Source organism: Dendrobates tinctorius, unplaced genomic scaffold (genome assembly GCF_039654945.1).
Source record: "Dendrobates tinctorius isolate UK_male_01 unplaced genomic scaffold, ASM3965494v1 ptg000035l, whole genome shotgun sequence".
Classification (NCBI taxonomy): domain Eukaryota; kingdom Metazoa; phylum Chordata; class Amphibia; order Anura; family Dendrobatidae; genus Dendrobates; species Dendrobates tinctorius.
This window is the reverse complement of record NW_027361703.1, coordinates 2,813,427-2,834,602: the sequence shown is the minus strand read 5'-3', so window position 1 is coordinate 2,834,602 and position 21,176 is coordinate 2,813,427. Positions and strand designations below refer to the sequence as shown.

General features: G+C 43.2%; 1 long non-coding RNA gene across 1 annotated transcript in view; it reads left to right on the top strand.

Moving 5' to 3' along the window:
* Nucleotides 1-1,442: 1,442 nt before the first annotated feature.
* The window catches only part of LOC141087615 (uncharacterized), a 50,144-nt gene continuing 30,410 nt past the window's right edge, over nt 1,443-21,176 (top strand). Inside the window, exons 1-2 of the long non-coding RNA XR_012231699.1 lie at nt 1,443-1,553; nt 18,565-18,667. This is a non-coding gene — a long non-coding RNA (uncharacterized lncRNA). The remainder of the gene's footprint in view (nt 1,554-18,564; nt 18,668-21,176) is intronic.

Below are 21,176 nucleotides of genomic sequence, written 5' to 3'. Positions count from 1 at the left end.
CTCTCAGCCTCCTAGATATCGTACAGACCGCACTCTCAGCCTCCTATATATCGTACAGACCGCGCTCTCAGCCTCCTATATATCATACAGACCGCACTCTCAGTCTCCTATATATCATACAGACCACATTCTCAGCCTCCTATATATCGTACAGACCGCGCTCTCAGCCTCCTATATATCGTACAGACCGCGCTCTCAGCCTCCTATATATCGTACAGACCGCGCTCGCAGCCTCCTATATATCGTACAGACCGCGCTCTCAGCCTCCTATATATCGTACAGACCGCGCTCGCAGCCTCCTATATATCGTACAGACCGCGCTCTCAGCCTCCTATATATCGTACAGACTGCACTCTCAGCCTCCTATGCATCGTACAGACCACACTCTCATCCTCCCAGATATTTCGTACAGACCGCACTCTCAGCCTCCTATATCGTACAGACCGCACTCTCAGCCTCCTGTTAGCTGTCAGTCATATACCGGCAGAAGCTGCTGCAGAACCTCTCATGTAGAGCTGTCAGTCATATACAGACAGGAGCTTCTGCAGAACCTCTTATATAAAGCTGTCAGTCATATACAGACAGGAGCTGCTGCAGAACCTCTCATGTAGAGCTGCCAGTCATGTACCTGCTTAAGCTGCTGCAGAACCTCTCATGTAGAGCTGTCAGCTGTCAGTTGTATACAGGCCGGAGCTGCTGCAGAACCTCTTATATAAAGCTGTCAGTCATATACTGACCAGAGCTGCTGTACAACCTCTCATGTAGAGATGTCAGTCATGTACAGGTCGGAGCTGCTGCAGAACCTCTCATGTAGAGATGTCAGTCATGTACAGGTCGGAGCTGCTGCAGAACCTCTTATATAAAGCTTTTAGTCATATACAGGCCAGGGCTGCTGCAGAAACTCTCATGTAGAGCTGTGTGTCATATACAGGCCGGAGCTGCTGCAGAACCTCTCATGTAGAGCTGTTAGTCATATACAGACAGGAGCTGCTGCAGAACCTCTTATGCAAAGCTGTCAGTCATATACACACCGGATCTGCTGCAGAACCTCTCATGTAGAGCTGTGTGTCATATACAGGCCAGAGCTGCTGCAGAACCTCTCATGTAGTCTACATGAGAGGTTCTGCAGCAGCTCCAGCCTGTATACGACACACAGCTCTACATGAGAGGTTCTGCAGCAGCTCCAGCCTGTATATGACTGACAGCTTTATGTAAGAGGTTCTGTAGCAGCTCCTGTCTGTATATGACTGACAGCTCTACATGATGTAGACAGGTCAGTCATATACAGACAGGAGCTCCTGCAGAACCTCTCATGTAGAGCTGTCAGTTATATACCGACAAACAGACCCACTCAACTCCCCGGATCGGAGGGCAGTACAGAGAGAGGCGAGCAGAGTAGGAGCGGGAGCAGCAGGAAGAGGAGAGCTGCCTCGGCAGCATCCTCTTGTCTGTGTGTGTCTCACACGCTGCCTGCTACCGGTACAGAGCCGGAAAGCAGAACGCGGGGCATGTCACCGCCGGCGCCCATCAAGAACAGCGATGTCACGCGGGTGGTGAGTCATCAGAGAGTCAGTGGAGCCGGAGCTGGAGCCAGAGCCAGCCAGGGGGTCGCCCGTCGCCGACGCCGCGTCAGAGTAGAGCAGTGCGCTGCGCGCTAATAGGTATGTGCACGCGCGAGTCCCTGAAAATCATGGGACACGCACTTAAAGGGTCAGCATTTTTAAAGGGCCCTAGGAACCCTCGGTGCCCACCAGGCATTTACCCGGTACCCCACCAGGCCAGACCGAGCCTGACAGTCCTATATGTGTAGTACAGTGTATTATCTAAGCTGTCATTGTTAGAATGACAATTAGCCTGTCAGACCCTGCCTTTGGTGGGATCTGAGAGGCTAAGTGATATGGCTGACATGGAAGCCATTGTTTTACCTTCGGTTGCATAGCAGCCCATAGCACCCCACAATCACATTGTGGGGTTTACCCATAGGCTGATAGAGAGTTTGATCTCCCTCTGTCTAACTCCTCACATACTTATGTCATTATTGACAATGGTATGTGAAGGGTTAAAATGCTGAGATCAGAGCTACCAACGAGGCTCTGGCTTTGCATTACAGCTCGCTCCTGCTATGAATGGCATGGGCTCAACTCCTGTGTCTGTGCCATCGCTGTGATGTGACAGTACAGTGAATTGTAGGATATCACTTACAATCTTGAAATACAGTTATTGCAGGAAGCGGTTAAAGGAAGGCTGCCATCTCTGAAATCTCTATCAGAGTAAGCACAAATCCTTTTAGGGTGCGTTATACTAAGAAGAATCATTCATTACTTATAAAAATGTGCTTGATAGTAACATAGTTATTAAGGTTGAAGGAAGACTAAGTCCATCTGGTTCAACCCATATCCTGTCCTAACTTACCCTAACATGTTGATCCCGAGGAAGGCATGTGAGAAGGTTGAGAGGAAGGTTGTGAGAAAATATTTATTTTGTCTGTATGCCAACAAGGTGCTCAGAACCCTGTGGGCAGTGCTGTTTTGTCTGCAGCACTCTTCCTTTAAGGCTATGTTCACACTAGTGTATAAAAAAATGGGACCCAGTCTCATCCAGGAAAGCGGGATGATTTTTTTTCTCACTTGTCATCCATGTGCTGTTAATGTGCAGTCTGTTTTTTTTTACTCGGCAGTTATTAATCATTTACGGGATCATTTACAGTCTACTATCATACAAAATTGCAATGTTTCCTTAAAAATCTGATGCCATTCTGAAGTTCCGTACGGCGTCCAATTTTTTTCTTGCACTCAGCTGAATAGAGCGTGAAATCACAACATTCTGAGATCTTTTTCCCAGATTCTGTCAGGAAAAAAAATTGTCCCTCTGTACTGCCTCAGTGAATAACATTTATCAGTGTGCTATGCGATAAAACATCGGATAGAAGTCTCTGAATTATACGCTTAAGTGAGCGAAACCCAACAGTTTCAGTGACTTTCTCAGCACTGCATCGGTAGACAACACAAGCTTCACTTGAGCTAAAATTGTTGTCAATTATCACCTTCTTGGTTTGAAATACAGAAGAGTCTTTCTCCGAACATCTGCCAGCTCCAAGTTCTTCTCATGTATTGAGAATATGATCATCAGCACATCTGGTTTTCCAAAAGACAAGCCAGTGTTGACCTTTTAAGTCCTATATTTCGTTTTAGTCAAAGATTAAAGAGAAGTTTTACTTTGAGGTCATGTTGTTGAATCTTTCTGTACCTTCAGAAATGCACAGATATCTCCCAAATAATTAGGCCTCAATTCAACATGAATACACCAGAATTTGATTTGACAAGTAGTAATATTTTTGAACAACGTGGAATTGAGCAAAAAGTTTGCAGCTGTCACTGTTTCACACCATTTTCACCTAACTCCAGCCAAATTAGCAAAATTGGGGTGGGATGAGAGCTCAATGGGGTGTGAAACCACAGCTCAACCAGTTCATGACAACTTACACCAGAAGTCTTATTCCAGTCCCTGACTGGAGTAAAATTCGTGATGTGGCACACCAAGGAGTTTGTCACTTGTCAGATGCTCCTGACTCTTTAAAGGTCATGCACCTGTTAAATGAATCATTAGAGTTTGACTCCAGTATGCCCCCTCACCAAGTCTAGTGTGAACATCACCGGTCTTGGTGAATCTGGGACCTTTACTCTTTCATTTTCTCATCTTTGACACTCTAAATTCTACGGTCAAGATCCTTTGAACTTTTGTGGCTCTGCTGTATCTCTTAACGATATGTACACCAAAGAAAAAATGGAACCGATAGCAATAAATAAAATATATAATTTTATTATTATCCAGAAGATAAAATACAAATTTTATAAAGATCAATCACATATTTTAAGATGTATAAGGGAATCAGCAACACCGAGTTACCACATACGGACAAGGAGGGTAAAAAAATGGCAATATGTAAACACATGCATATGATAATAATACAAAGGATATAGATAATATTCCAGTTCTTGTTATCCTCCACAAAATAGGAAGGCAAATGCAATAAATTTTTGTGTGTATATATCCCAAATATGAAAAAGCACAATATTAATTTCTTATCATTTATGTAAAGAGTATTTAGAGCATAATAAAGTGACCCATAAAAAGACCCACAAATGCCCAGTTACAAATACTAATAATGATCTAATAAAGTGCATAAAAAATAATAATATTCAAAAAAGTTGGTAACCCATCACAAAAGCGCTGTGAGATGAAGGCTGGAAGTGCTTGTAATGATAAATGACTCTGCAGTGTCTATGTAGAGTGTTGACTAATGCATCATTATAAACAGCTACAGAATTCATCTCAAAGTAATGTCAGCTCTCAACTTCCCTCCAAACTGACTGCTATGACATAAGATCTGTAATGGCCTCTAATGATACATAACTCAGCAATTTTTTTTTTTAATCAATTTGAGATCCAAAATACAACTAAATGTGCCATATACAATGATATTAAACCCGTCCGTTACACCATAATAGTCACAACTGGTGAACAGAAAAAGCACAATTCCAAAAAACTATTATAAAAATAATTTTTATTATACAAAAATTTAAAAACACCTAACGAACAAACAAGGCAACCTCCATTGTGGGACACAAAAATGGTTAATCATCCCTCTAAACACATAATTTATGAGCAACAGGTAGAGAAAAATATAAACAGTTTCTGCAACCATAAAATACCATGCAGAAATAGGACACAGTGCACTATTAAATGCGCTTGAACAAGGCTGAAATCATTAAAGCCCGGCTACAGCCATAGCTTATAAATGCGCTGAAGAAGAGGGCGAAACGCCCGTCGGGGTGAGGGACGCGGCATTCATTCCACACATGCAAGTGAGCTTGGTGAGATTGATTTGGAGTTTATTTTTGCTTGTATTACTGGCGCATTATTTGCTTTATACCATTCAGTCTAGTGGCACATATAAGTTATGGCTAAAGCTGGGCTTTTTTTTTATTTCAGCTTAGTTCAGCGCATTTATAAGCTATGGCTGTAGCCGGGCTTTAATGATTTCAGCCTTGTTCAAGCGCATTTAATAGTGCACTGTGTCCTATTTCTGCTTGGTATTTTATGGTTGCAGAAACTGTTTATAATTTTCTATACCTGTTGCTCATATATTATGTGTTTAAAGGGATGATTAGCCATTTTTGTGTCCCACAATGGAGGTTGCCTTGTTTGTTCATTTGGTGTTTTTAAATTTTTGTATAATAAAAATTATTTTTACAATAGGTTTTTGGAATTGTGCTTTTTCTGTTCACCAGTTGTAACTATTATGGTGTATCGGACGGGTTTAATAACATAACTCAGCAATGCGGTATCTCCACACATTAGCTGCAAAGATCCTTGAGGAGAGGAGAGCATGTTCTTTTCTCACTTGCATGATGCTGCCTGCTTATGATTGGTTAACTACATACAGGGGAAGAACAACACACCCTCAGATACCAATTTTTGGCAATTCCGAGTTGTATTATAACATAAATTATAACTTAAATTTTGCAAGATAATATCTCTTCAATGGAGAGGAGAAATTTAAAAGTGAAAACTACATTTGACTCAGCTTTGTAGCCACTGTTCCATGATGTGCCAGATTAAAATGAACAAACTGAAAAGTCTCTATAAATGAACTAGAATCATAGAATCGTAGAGTTGGAAGGGACCTCCTGGGCCATCTGGTCCAACCCCCTGCTCAAAGGAGGATTTGCTAAATCATCCCAGTCAGATGTCTGTCCAGCCTCTGCTTGAAGACTTCCATTGAAGGAGAACTCACCACTTCTCGTGGCAGCTTGTTCCACTCATTGATCACTCTAACTGTCAAACTAGGGAAGATTAGGATCCAGCAAAACTTCATTTTAATGAAAATAACCACACCAAAAACCGTGCAATGCAGAAAATGTAAATTAGTTAGCACTATCTCAAGTATAAAGGGATTACGCAGGTGTAAATACAAATATAAACACAAAATTAAATGCCACAGCACCCTGCAAACAAAGACTCAGTGCTTTGTCAAACATATGGAAGCATGAGGCCCCTAGCACACATTTTGGTCAAAGTGTTTGAACTCATATGTCAGCAACAAAGTGACCTCTTTTAAATTAGAGGTGCTTCACTGTCACAATCTGCAGTCTTATACGAAAATGCAATTCCTTTGTCTATTAGATTTTATTTTCTAAATTATTTGGCTCATTTTAACCAAGGACATAGGTTTGTAATGTTCTTGAATGGCAGTTTCTTGTCTGTGTGGAATATTTTAGTGCGCTAGATACGTGCATATAAGGAAGTACTCTGTTTAGTTGTATGGTGTTTTTAATGGAAATTTTACTAACAGGATACTTAATTTTCCACTGCTTATACTGGATGTCTATTTGTAGCAATAGCTGAATTTGTAACGTGTTCCTTTTACCTCTGTAGAGATAAGTATGTACATTGGATAAAAGAATAAATCTTAGTCATCTTAGTTCATTGATAATCTAATATTACAATGCTTTCTCTTTAAACCCCTAATAGAAGCATGATTTAACCCCTTAGTGACGGAGCCAATTTGGTACTTAATGACCAAAACAATTTTTACAATTTTGACCACTCACTTTATGAGGTTATAGCTCTAGAACACTGCAATGTATCCCAAAGATTCTGAGATTTGAAATTTGGCCAAAATTTAGAAAATTTTGCAATTTTCAAACTTAATTTTTGTACCCTTAAATCAAAAAATAGTTAATAAATAACATTTCCCACATGTCATCTTTACATCAGCACAATTTTGGAAACATTTTTTTGTTAGGATGTTATAAGAGTTAAAAATTGACCAGTGATTTCTCATTTTTCCAACAAAATTTACAAAACCATTTTTTAGGGACCACCTCATATTTGAAGTGAGTTTGGGGGGTCAATATAACAGAAAATATTCAAAAGTTACACTATTCTAAAAACTGCACCCCTCATGGTGCACAAAACCACATTCAAGAAGTTTATTAACCCTTCAGGTGCTTCATGAGAACTAAAGCAATGTGGAAGGAAAAATGAACATTTTACTTTTTTCCCAAAAAATTTACTTTGGAACCATAATTTTTTTTATTTTCACAAGGGTATCAGGAGAAAATGAACCAAAAACATTATTGTGCAATTTCTCCTGAGTACGCCAATATCCCGTATGTGGGGGAAAGCCACTGTTTGGGCGCATGACAGGGCTCAGAAGGGAGGGAGCACCGTTTGACTTTTTGAGCCCAAAATTGGCTGGAATCAATGGCAGGCACAATGTCGCGTTTGGAGACCCCCTGATGTACCTAAAAGTGGAAACCCCCCCAATTCTAACTTCAACTCTAACACAGTCCTAATCTCAACCCTAATTTCAACACACCCCTAACCCTAAAGGGCCTGTCACACTAAGCGATATCGCTTGCAATATCGCTATAACTTGTGACATTATAGCAATATTGCTAGCGATATTGCTGTGTCTGATACTTACCTACAACCCGCTCCCCCGCTGCTTATCGCTGATCGCGCGAGAACAGGCTGGACTGTTTCTCGTCGTCAGCTTCCTGCGGCTCTTCCTGCTGTGACGACGAGCGACGCGTGGAGCCGGGCGGGAGGACGTCAGGATCGCCTAGTGTGACAGGTAAGTAGCGATTGCTCGTCCCCAGCGATGTCGCTAGTGAGATCTGCCTGTGTGGCAGCTCACTAGCGACCACTTAGCGATGTACCAGCGATCCTGACCACGTCATATCGCTGGTCGGGATCGCTGGTACATCGCTAAGTGTGACAGTACCTTTATTCAAACCCTAACCCTAACCACAAATCTAATCCTAACACACCCCTAACCCTAATCCCAACTCTAACCGTAATCCCAACCATAACCACAACCCTAACTTTAGCCCCAACCCTAACCGCAGCCCAACCCTAACTTTAGCCCAACTCTAACCTTAATGGAAAAATGGAAATACTTTTTTTATTTTATTTTTACCTAACTAGGGGGGTGATAAAAAGGGTTTTGAGTTACTATTTTTTTTATTTTTATTACTGTGATAGGGTCTACGACAGTCATCAAAATGATCACCATTTTCTTCCCGGAAGAAGACGTCGGCGGCAAGGGGACTTCATGGGGAGATGTAGGGACAACGGAGGTACTGGGAGGAATCGGGGTACCCCATTTCTCTCTTCTCTGATATGCAATCACATCAGAGGAGAAGGTAAATGATAAATCTGAATTTTTTTGTAGTCGCCGTTATTCCGTGAATAACGGCGATTGCAACATCGGGGTTGGTAAAAACTGACCGAATCATGTTCTCTGGGGTCTCCGCTACCCCCAGTAGCCAAGACCCTGGAGAAATTCCAACTCTGGGGGGCGCTATACACTTATTTCTCAGTGCCGTTAAAAAGCGGCGCTGAGACAAATACTAGTGATGGGCGAGCACTAAAATGCTCGGGTGCTCGGGTGCTCGTTGCTCGGGTCGAGCAAATTGGAATACTCGGACAGAACAACGAGCCCAATTAAAGTCGATGGGAGACCCGAGCATTTTTACCGCGATCCCCCCGGGGTCCTTTTAAGGTCTAAAAACGTCAGAAAATGATGGAAACACTGCTCAAATGACACGGGGACATCATGGGGATCACCTCTGGAAGCATTCCTGACTCCTAGTTCATAGCTTTAAACAATGTTTTCAGAGTTTCATGCCATTTTTACTGGTGCACCAAAAAACATACCAAAACGAAACCAAAATGGATTTTCTTGGGAAATAAGTTAAGGTACATCCTTTCAAGGTTAATGACTTGTATATAAGGCAAAATAAATAAACCCAGACCAAAATGTTCCTCCCACACTTTGGCTATGTTCAGACACAGTGTTTTTGAAGCGTTTTGCAACTTTAACATTGCTTTCAACCAAAACAAATGCATTCACTGGGAAATGTCATTGTAACATTTACCAACCCTAGATGGCCATGTGGCGTATGACACATAAGCAGACATATCTTGTTTCATTTATGAAGGAGGGGCTATTAAAGTCACAGAGCCTATTTTTACAGGGGCATCAGGCAGTATTAATCTGCTTACAGGGCCATTATTAAACAGTGGGTCTCCTAAACTGTTATAGCCTATGCAGTGAGTGGATGGGTTGCCACGAATTACGATGCACCCCAATACCCCTTTCACGAGATGTCCAGGATGGCGTCCATAAAAAATGTTGCATTGAATGCAAGGCCTGCCCTGCTACCAAGTCATATGCACCCCAATAAGCCTTTGAACCCACATACTGGATGGGCCCAGAAAAAGCCACTTCACATTATTCTTTTTGTACTCCCATTCTGTTTTCTTATGGATTGACTGCAAGGCCTGCCCTGCTACCAAGTCATATGCACCCCAATAACCTCAATCCCCACTTGGAAGAAACATGGAGGAGGGCCTCTTAACAAAAAGTCCCATTAAAAAGGACCGGGTCTCCTAGACTTGTAATGCCCATACACTAAGTGTGTTGGCTGGCAAAGAATTTCCCCTGTGGGGTACACCTCAACCTTTTCCATAAAAAGTATTTTACGCCCAGCAAAACTACCCTCCCTTGTTCGTGTGACGATTCCTGGAGTGGACCATCTGGGCCGTGATACCAACCCACCCCGGGCGAGCTGAGCTAGTGAGGACCACCGCCTATACAGGGAGAGTCAGGGGCAGGCCCAGGGGAATAAAGTGCCATGACTGCTGGAACCAGGTGGCCAGCTCGAAGGAGGCACGAGAGACTGTGTTTAGCAGGACGAAGTGGTGGATGATATAGTAACTGACGCAAGCTAGGAGGAGGACATGCAAAGTGAGGATAGCGGCACACAGTGGGAGGTAGGCATAGCACCCCAACAGGCAGGAAGAAGCAGTGTGGTTGCCACAGACACAAGGCGGGCGACCATTAACCGTAACACCAACACGACGGAAGTTGCCTGTTCAACTGTTATGTCTTCACGAGTCTGGTTATATTTTAAAGACTCTGCCGATAACCCCCAAAAAGGTCATTTGCACCACCTGCCATGCCAGCATCAGCAGGGGTAACAAAACTACCAGTCTCACCACCACCAGCATAATCAGGACCATGGCAGCAAAGAACCCGACTTTGTGGGCCGAACACCAGGGTCCACGAACAGTGTCTGCGGGTGATACCACTGCTTCTTCTGCTGTTATGCGTGAATGCCAATCCCCTATCCATGGTGCATGCAAAGATGCCTCCTGCCCTGCACCTGTTGTTGCACACACTCAAATAGCACCATTAACAAGCACATCCATGTACTTGTCCCAGCACAGCGTTCAGTTGTCCATACCCCAGTCCTTGGAATGTAAGCTGAAATACGCAGCCAACGCCACAGTACTAAATTTACACATTTGTCATCTGCTTGCCCTTGAAATGTTGCATTTTAGGCTCATGGGAGACGGAAGCTTTCCGCAACCTGATGGCGGTGACCGTAACTAGGTACTCTGTCCACACCCGCAACTATTTCTCCCGGTCTGCTGTCACCATATTACGCAAGCAAGCACATGTCCCACAACATTACCCGAGCCCTCAACAAAGCTGTTACAGGGAAAGTGCACCTAACCACGGACACGTGGACAAGTCCTTGTGGGCAGGGTAGGTACATCTCGCTGATGGCACACTGGGTTAGGGTATAAGAAGTCATGACCCAGTCAGACATTGGGAGACCATGTCACAGATGTAGGGAGGAGACAGGTTGTGAAAGGCTTTGTATGTCATAGTTAGGGTTTTGAACTGTAGCCTATGGGCAATAGGAAGGCAGTGAAGGGCCTGGCAGAGAGGAGATGCTGGGGAATAACGGAGAGACAGCTGGATTACTCTGGCAGCAGAGTTTAGGATAGATTTGAGTGTTGCAAGAGGTCTAGAGGGGAGGCCAGAGAGTAGAAGGTTGCAATAGTCGAGGCGGGAGATCATGAGGGTGTGCACAAACATTTTTGAAGTTTCTTGGAATGTACGGATCCAGGAAATGTTTTAGAGTTGTAGTGAGCAGGAGGAGGAAAGGGCTTGGATATGTAGCTTGAAAGAGAGGGCAGAGTGGATCACCCCGAGGCCACGAACATGCGGGACTATTTTTCCCGGTGTGCCATCCCAGCATTACACAGGCCCTCCACAATGCTGTTACTTGGAAAGTCCACCTAACCACAAACACGTGGACAAGTGCTTGCGGTCAGGGATGGTACATCTCGCTGAGGGCACACTGGGTTCACATAGTGGAAGACGGGACCCACTCCCACCTTGGTATGGTGCACATTCTCCCAACCCACAGTATTGCGGGGCCTACATCAATCTGGGTTGCCCCCACAGTCTACAGGTCCTGCACCTCCTCCTCCTCCTTTGCTTCCTCTTCAGCCTCCATCTACAAAAGTAGCACATCAGTCACAAGCTTGAAACCCTGCAGCACTGCCTCATCAAAGCAGCAACAGACTGCACCGAAGATAATATGCTTAGGTGACAAACCGCACAATGATGAAGAGTTTTGGACAGCTCTGAAAGAGCAGGCAGATCTGTGGCTGATACCGCTGAACCCACAGTTAGGCATGATTGTGTGTGACAATGGCTGGAACCTGGTGGCTGCTCTGTGGTGAGGCGAGCTCACACACGTGCCATGACTGGCTCATGCACTTAACCTCATTGGTCAATGTTTTCTGAAAAGCAACACGGAGCTGCCAGATCTGCTAGGAAAAGTACAATGTTCTGCGTAGCTATTTTAGAAAGTCAGCTACAGCTTCATCCGCCCTTGCCGTGCTTCAGCAGCGCTTGCGGCTTCTGGCTCACCGACTGGTGTGTGATGTCCCTAGGCATTGGCACTCTACATTGCAGATGGTGAAAAGGATTTGTGAGCAGAAGAGGGCAGTTGTTGACTAGTCTACCAGCACCAACAAGGTTGTCGGTATTCAGTTCTGACTTCACAAATAATATCTCAGGAGTGGACATGGATGTCAGACATATGGACCATCCTCCCAAACTTTGAGTAATCCACCAAGATGGTGAGCGGCAATGACGCCATAATTAACATCTCCATCCTGCTTCTCTGTTCTAATATTAATATTTATAGTTATTTATATAGCACAAACATATTTACAGATTAACAGTTTGAAACACAACAGTCCTAAGTAACAACGATAACAGTAATACAATAATTAAGCCAAAATCAAACTATCCTGCTCGTGACAGCTTACAATCTACACTAAGTAACAATAATTAAACCCCCAAAAAAATCCTGCTCGTGACAACTTACAGTGCTGTGCAAATTAATTGAGGCAAAGCATTTTTTTAAGTAAAATCGTAAGTTGGTTATCAGTCAATGATTCAAACCAGTTTTAACTGCTTTGAACAGGCACTCACACCAGTTCAAAGCAGTTAAAACTGGTTTGAATCACTGACTAGTAACCAACTTACGATTTTACTTAAAAAAATGCTTTGTCCCAATTAATTTGCACAGCACTGTACAATCTACAATGAGGTGGGGGAGATAAAAACTACAGGGGTGTATTTACAGTAATGTATTTACAATGATGTTTTTACAATGATATTACTGAGGTTAGTCGAAAGTCGTGGAGGCCTGAGGACGAGGAGGAGGAGGAGAGCATGGTCAGTCATCCTCTTGGTAAGGACACAGAAGTATTGACTGTTATCAGTCTTGCACGCATGGCTGAGTTTATGTTACACGGCCTTTCCCCTCACTCTCACATTCTCCAAATTTTGGTGATAGGCAAAACTGAAATGTGACACTTCTAGACCCACGCTACAAGGAGAACTCTATATCTCTTATTCCAGAGGCAGACAGGTGTACTAAAATGTTGGAGGACTAGGGGGCCCTTCTTGCGGAATTATTCAAAATATTTCCATATGAAAAAGCTGGCAGCAGAGGTCACAGTTCATTGGCCAAGCAAGGAGTACAGGTGAGACACAACTCCAATCCAGCAGAGGCAGTGGAACACTGGAAAAGTTCGGGGAGAGTTTTCTCAGACCCTCCCATTGCCCTGTCCCTGAGGCGCAGGGGACTCTCACATGTATTGCAAGTTTTTGAAAATGCTGACGGAGTACCTTGCTGACCGTACCAACATCCTCTGTCATTCCTCTGTGCCTTCTAATTATAGGTTATCCACGCTGAATACGTGGCATGAACTGGCTCTCTCTACTGCGCACACGTGCGCTGTACTCACAGTCAAGGCGTAAACGGCGCCTCACTCTGGCGGCTACTGGCCAAATAGCGCCTTGGTAAATGCCAGTACTGCTTTTAGTGGCGGGAGACAATGGGAACTGTCCTTCGCAGTGCCACTGCTGTAAGGACAGAGCACACTACTCAGCCTCCTATGCGCTGCTTGTCCATGCCAAAAATCTTTGATGTCTTGCCCCATTTATCTTGAGTTGGCCCCATGCCTCTAGGTCACCGGGTCTGTCTGCTGCATTTTGCCACAGCGTCGGCGCTTCGGGTGCATAGTGCACTGCCACCCTTCACCTCCTCTTCAGCCTCCAGCTCTAAAAGGTAGCACATCAGTCACAAGCTGGAAGCACTACAGCACTGCCTAATCAAAGCAGGAACAGGCTGTGCTGAAGCTAATATGCTTCTGTGGAAAACACCGCAATACTGAAGAGTTTTGGACAGCTATGAAACAGCAAGCATATCGGTGGATGAGACCGGTGAACCCACAGTCAGGCATGTTTGTGTGTGACAATGGGTGGAACCTGGTTGCTGCTCTTTGTCAAGGCGAGCTCACACATGTGCCATGTCTTGCTCATGCGCTTAACCGAATTGGTCAATGTTTTTTCAAAAGTGACACGGAGCTGGCAGATCTGTTGGTAAAAATACAACGCTCTAAATACTAATTTTAGAAAGTCAGCTACAGCTTCATCCACCCTTGTCGTGATTCAGCAGTGCTTGCTGCTTCTGGCTCACTGACTGGTGTGTGATGCCCCCCAGGCCTTGGAACTCTACACTGCAGATGTAGGAAAGTACTTGTGAGCAGAAGAGGGCAGTTGGTGACTAATCTATCAGCATCAACAATGTTGTCGGTATTCAATTTTGTCTTCACACATAACATCTGCGTTGTGGACATGGATGTCTGACATGTGAACCATCCTCCAAAACTTTGAGGAATCCACCAAGATGGTGAGCGTCAATGACACCATAACTAACGTCTCTATCCTGCTTATCTGTGTTCTAATTTGAATATTGAAAGTTATTGTAGCGCAAAACATATTTATAGTTTAACAGTTTCAAACACAACAGTCCTAAATAACAACGGTAATAATAATACAATATTTAAACCCAAATAAAACTACCCTGCTCGTGACAGCTTACAATCTACACTAAGTAACAATGATAACAATAATTTAACCCAAACAAAACAATCCTGCTTGTGACAACTTACAATCTAAAATGAGGGGAGGGAGCTTAAAAATACAGAGGTGTATTTACAAGAAGGTATTTACAATGATGTTTGTACTATGATCTTACTGAGGTACGATGTAAGTGTTGTAGGCCTGAGGACAAGGAGGAGGACGACAGCATGGTCAGTCATCTCCTTGGTGACAACACGGAAGTTTGCCTGTTAGCAGTCTGGGACACATTGGGCTGACTTTATGTTGTGCTGCGTTTCCAGAGACCCTCGCATTATGCAAATTTTCGGTGACACTCATTACTGGTTGGTGACACTTCTAGACACACCCTACAAGGAGAACTTTCAATCTCTTCCAGAGGCAGAGAGGTGCACAAAAATGTTGCTGTATCAGAGGGCCCTTGTAGCGGAATTACTGAAAAAAATCCCATGTGAGAACGCTGGCAGCAGACGTCAGAGTTTGTTGTACAACTAAGGAGTCCAAGCGACAGAGATAGAAGTACAATCCAGCTCAGGCAGGGGAACAACGGCAAATTCCTGGGACAGTTTTCTCGGACCCTCCCATCGTGCTAGCACAGAGGCAAGGGGTGCTGGCACAAGAAGTGCAATGTTTGGGAAGATGCTGAGGGAGTTCCTTGCAGATCGTACAAAGGACGTCCGGGATTCCTCTGTACCTTTTAATTCTTGCGTATCCAAGCTGGACACATGTCATGAACATGCTCTCTACGCCTTGGAGGTCCTGGCCTGCTCTGCTGCTAGCGTTCTGTCAGAGCGGGTTTTTATTGCCGCTGGTGGAATTATAACAGATAAGTGCATCTGCCTGTCAAATGACAATGCTGACAGGCTGACTTTTATAAAAATTAACAAGGGCTGGATTGGGAAAGACTTCTGTACACCACCGAATGAAAACAGCAAAACATAACCTCAAATAGATTTTTTGGGGGGAGGTGTATTCTCATGCACCTCTTCACAACCACACATGGGTATCAGCTTCATGATTTGGTCTGTTTGGTGTTATCCTCCTCCTTATCCTCATCATCCACAACTAATAGAACACCAGAGTGATATTCCGTAATTCTAAAGTCACTCAATTTTTGTGCAAGGGTGTTTTTATGATGCCCGTTACTAATTTGGAACCAAAACAAATATTACTCCTCCGGGGGGAACTGTCATAAAAATGAGATGTACGTATATTCTTCCCATTTATTCTTGTATTTTCCAGTTTTACTATTTCTGGATCATCCTGTTAGGACGTAGTGTATACCTCTGCAATAGAGAAATCTTGAAATACTATCATATTATATTTTAATTTATTTCTCTGTCTCTGAGCTGTTGCTAGGGACAAACATATCTCGTTGGACAAATTCTGGATTCATATCTATGAACCTGTGTTCGCCCCACCCTTTTTTTTATTTCATAGGTGGATTCACATTTTTTATCTATTTATTTGATTTCAGTATGATTTATCATTGTCTCATCATTCTCCGCCACTAAATCACCAGGGTTAATGTGTTCTGTGCTGCTACAGGCAGTCCAATTTTTGGCAAGAGTGTCTATGAAGCCCGTAGTATAGTTTTAAAAAATGTACTCCCATGGGGAAATGTTTGTCAGCCCAGCCACTGCGTGTATATAACTAGAGGGACAGACTGCCCAAAAAAGGGAATTTAGGCCTAAAATGCCTCATTTTCTGGCACACGGATGTATGAGGCATGTGAGAGATAGACCCCGCTGTAAAATGTGGCCTGTGTTTTAAAATAATGCTGTATATAACTTGAGTACCAGACAGGAAATCACTGGAGTACCAGCCTAAAATCAGCAAATTTTAATCACATGGACGTATGAGGCATGTCACAGATATACCACACTGTAAAGTATGTTTCTTTGTTTTTTTGGTGGATACAAAAGACTGCGTGTATATAACGCGAATGACAGACTTCCCAAAAAAGGGAATTTAGGCCTAAAAGGCCTCAATTTTTGGCACACGGATGTATGAGGCATGTCAGAGATAGACCCCGCTCTAAAATGTGGCCTGTTTTTTAAAATAATGCAACATAGTGCTGTATATAAGAACAGTTTCATCCAAGAAAAAGCACCGTGAACTGGCCAAACTTGGAGCACACACAGATATGAGCTGCCATGGAGATACAACTACGACAAATGTGTGCCCTTTTTTGGGCCTAACTAGTGCTGGGTATAAGTACAGTCTCACCCAGCAAAAATAAAGAAAAGCGCCGTAAACTGGAAAAACTTTTAGTACGCACACATATGAGCTGGCACCGAGATACCACAGCAAAAAATGTGTGGCCCGTATTTTTTTTATTGCCTTAATACTGGTGTATTTAACCAAAACTGACAGCCAGGCGAAAAAGAGAAAAAAGTTGTAAACTGGCCAATCTTTTTGCACGCACAGATAAGAGCTGGCACCGAGATACCACAGCAAAAAATGTGTGGCCTGTATGGGTTTTTTTGCCCTAAATACTGGCGTATTTAACCAAAACTGACAGTCAGGCAAAAAAATAGGAAACATCCGTAAACTGGCCAAGCAGTTAGCACGCACAGATATGAGCCACCACTGAGATACCACAGCAAAAAAATGTGTGGCCTGTATGTTTTTTTTGCCTAAATAATGGTGTATTTTACCAAAAATGACAGCCAGGCAGAAAAGAGAAAAAAGCCGTAAACTGGCCAAAATTTTAGCACGCACAGATATGAGCTGGCACGGAGATACCACAGCAAAAAATGTGCGGCCTGTATTCCAATTACACCTGGGGCTAGCTATATATGGCTAATATATCCCACAGGTAGCAGCAGTAGCACCAGAACACAGGAAGGGAATGGACCCTCTTGATATATGCAATGCTCTATGTACACACATACAGTGCCTGCAGGCCTAGCACTGATGTGTTTACAGCGAAGTACACTACCCTGCCTGCCTAACACTGGAACCTATATATTCCGGAATTAGTCCTTACAAGGACTGTTGGCTTACCTGGATGTGAGTATTTAGGATGGTAGACCCCACACTACCTAATAAATCGCCAATTCTGACCCTATCAAGGCAGCAGCTCTCCCTACACTCTCTCAATCAGGAGCTGAATGCACCGAACAGGGCGGCGTCTGGTCTCTTATGCCCCTGATGATGCGGCCAGCCAATCACTGCACGACCACAACAAAGATGGCTGTGGCATTTCAGAGCCTGGCAGACAATCCCTGCAGCCTGATTGGGTCTCTAAAGTCCGCCAAAAATACTGGGTGGAGACCCAAGTTCCTGCCGAGTAATCCCGGAAATGCTCGCCGAGTACACAGAGTACAATGATACTCGGACGAGTACCGAGTAGTGGCGAGCATGTTCGCTCATCACTAGTTATAAGGTGCTGTGAATGAGTTTGTTTTTGCCTCCCATTGAGCTGAATGGCGTTCGGTTATGTTCAGGGAATATTCAACCAATTATTTGGCGAATGTTGCAAATTCGGAGATCGTAATCCGAACTGAACATTGAAATATTTTCTCATCTCTACATGAGGGCACAGTGTATGAAATAAATAAAGCACACAAGAAAGAAAAAATTTAAAAAGACACCAACAGTTTGAATCACTGTTTTCTTTATGCTTTTTCTGATATATATATGGAATATAAACATGACAAATATTTGAACGGAGAAAATATTGAGGCATTAAATTTGCCCATGTCTGAAAATGTGCCTGGTGAGGAAGGGAGAAAACTGATCATCCTGAACTGGTTAACATGAATGAAACCTATCAATTTAAATTAGCATTTACTTATCAGCAATTAAATATTGCAAAAGTAAATCTGAATATACATTAACAATGATTGCATTATTAAAACACTCTGTATTTCTCTCACTCCAAAATGAAGATTATATATCAGCAGGGATGATTTTTTAAATATACCAGTAAATGAATACTTTGTCACTTTCCATTATAGGCAGAGTCAGAAAGTCATTGCTGAACACCAAAGCATCAGTACTGTTTGTTTTGTTGAATAAATGAAAACTGTATGTGGTTCATTTCGGTTCTGTGCTCAAAGGGGTACTTAGCTCCCTCACATAGAGTGGGTCGTCGTGATTCATACTGGCACAATTGTACTCTGCATCTGGTATATGAAAAGCCTTGCTTGGCATACTGTATTATAGTTGATGTACATGAAAAAAATGTGACATTTGTCTCCTTGCAGTAAACCAAGAAAGAAAGAACATTCAGTGGTCTGTATAAGATACAGCAAAGATCTTGAATATAACCTTGAGAAAATAAACTTGTGTCCCACATAGCGACCAGAGGTGAGCTATTGAGATTTGGGCTTTCAACATAATGATCCAGTTGGTTCCTTTGTGTAACAGTGGAAACCGCATTATATCAAATGATACAAGTATTCATTGCTGACTTTCTCATATGCAGAGGATTGATATGGCAATATGTTATGAGTAGTACTAAAAACTTGAAGAGGTTGTCACCTTTCAAAGACCATTGCTTTCGAACCAAAAAACAAACTTTTACTCACCCACATGGGGTCAAGCACGTCCTCCTGCTACTGATTCCATTTGTTTTTTTTTACTTTCCTGAGCCTTAGAGCAATAACCTTTGAGAACAACCCCCGTTAAATCTGAAATGAGCTGTAAAACAAATTAAGAAGCTATTAGTTAAAAATTCCATGATTAACTTGCATTAAGTATCTGTCCATGATGTCCTGTTTCCCAGCAGTGCTCTGAATTAGTCTACTCCAATGTCTCTCATGGACAGACTTTGTGCAAGCCACTCTGCTTCTCATGGATTCTCTGCTGCTCACCATTAGGCCTTGTCCACAAATCCAATTTTCTTGTAGGAGTGCAATCTGTGGTTTTCATGGATAGCACTTGTACCTATGAAATTTTATGGGGCTGCTGAATATGTCTAATTTTTCCTTGGACTGAGTCGTTTACAGAAGATATCAGAGACATGCCAAATTTTGATCGGGTCAGATCAAAATCGACCTGCAAATCTTTGGGTCCATGAAAATATTGAACCACACTAAGTTGAACTGTCCGATTTTCACTCAATGTCAGAAAAGACAAAGAGTAGGAACTTTTTTTTTCTCTCCATGTGCAAAAAACTGATGACACTCGAACCACATTCTGATCAATGTCTGATCAGCGTGAACAGTCTATTTTTCTCATAGGTGGAAAATACTGACGCCTGAATGAGCCCTCATATAGAGACCTGCAGGGGCTCATGGGTTTCATCCACAGAGTTACTGAAATGGAGTAACTTAAATTAAATGAGAAAAGAATCAGAAACAAATGCGATTGACGAGTTCCAGTTCAGGAGGTTAACCAGTAATGTAAGAATCCATTTGCACGGACCAACCAGCCGAACTAAATGACCTGCTGATTGGTAAACCTTTCAATAATCAGCAATCAATTAAAAGAAATCTGTCAGCAGGTTTTTGAATTCTCATATGAGTGCAGCACAATGTAGAGGCAATGACTCTGATTCCAGTGACGTCACTTACTGTGCTGCTTGCTGTTATTTTAATAAAATCACTGTTATCTGCTGCTGATCTAGCAGTTCTCTTAATGCAGAGCTCTGTATAACCCCTCTCACATCACTGATTAGCAGCTTTCTGGGTATTCTGTACATAGGCAGAAAGCTGCCAATCAGTAATGATGACAAGGTTATACACAGCTCATGAGTATGCTTGGCTATCCGGCAGCAGGTTTACTAGTCCCCTTGTGATAATCTCATTTTTAAACAATGATTTTATCAAAACAAGCAGCCCAGTAACAGATTCATTGCTGAAATTGGGTTCTCTGTTTCTACATTATACCGATCTCTGACTAGGTGGCAAAAATTTGGCGACAGATTCGCTTTAATATCCTGTTTACACAGGCAAACCACAGTAAATGAAGCTCACTGAGCGATCTGTATTAAGGCCCCGTCACACATGACGATTTACCATCGATCCCGACAATGATATCAACGTGTCAGGATCGCTGGTAAGTCGCTATATGATCGCTGGTGAGCTGTCAAACTGACAGCTTCACCAGCGATTAGCACAGCGATGCCGAGCGCCCGGCATCGCTGTGTTCTGTGAGTTACCAGCGCGCTGATGCAGGCAGCTGGTAACTAATGTACACATCGGGTATCCAAGGGGCATGCGTCCCTTGGATACCCGATGTGTACGTTAGTTACCAGGTACCTGCATCAGAGCGCTTTGTAACTAATGTACACATCGGGTATCCAAGGGACGCACGTCCCTTGGATACCCGATGTGTACATTAGTTACCAGCTGATCGCTGGGCTCCCGCCGGTCACACGCAGCGATGCGTGCTGGCCAGCGGGAGCCCAGCGACCAAAGAAATGTCCTGGGCTTTCCTGCAGCGATCAGCGATACCGGCAGGGGGGCCGGTCGCTGATCGCTGTCACACACAGCGATCTCGCTGGTGAGATTGCTGTTGTGTCACAAAACTTGTGACTCAGCAGCGATCTCGCTAGCGAGATCGCTTTGTGTGACTGGGCCTTTAGATTGATCAATGCGCCTAGCCTGCCATCATTTTTGGCAGTACAAGTCCTGTTTACTTAGAACGATGTACGACCAAGAACAAAGATCTTTTGAACTGCACCAAGCATCATTTCTCTGGAGCAAACCTTTAGACTGAAAATAAATCCAGGACGTTTCCTTTGACTCATAGCCATGCAAATGTACCAGTTATTACAGAAAGTATAAATAGGTACGCGGATGTAACAGCACTGAATATGCAGATTCAATAATAATGTAAAAAATTGGTTATTTATTGGCTATTAACAATTTAA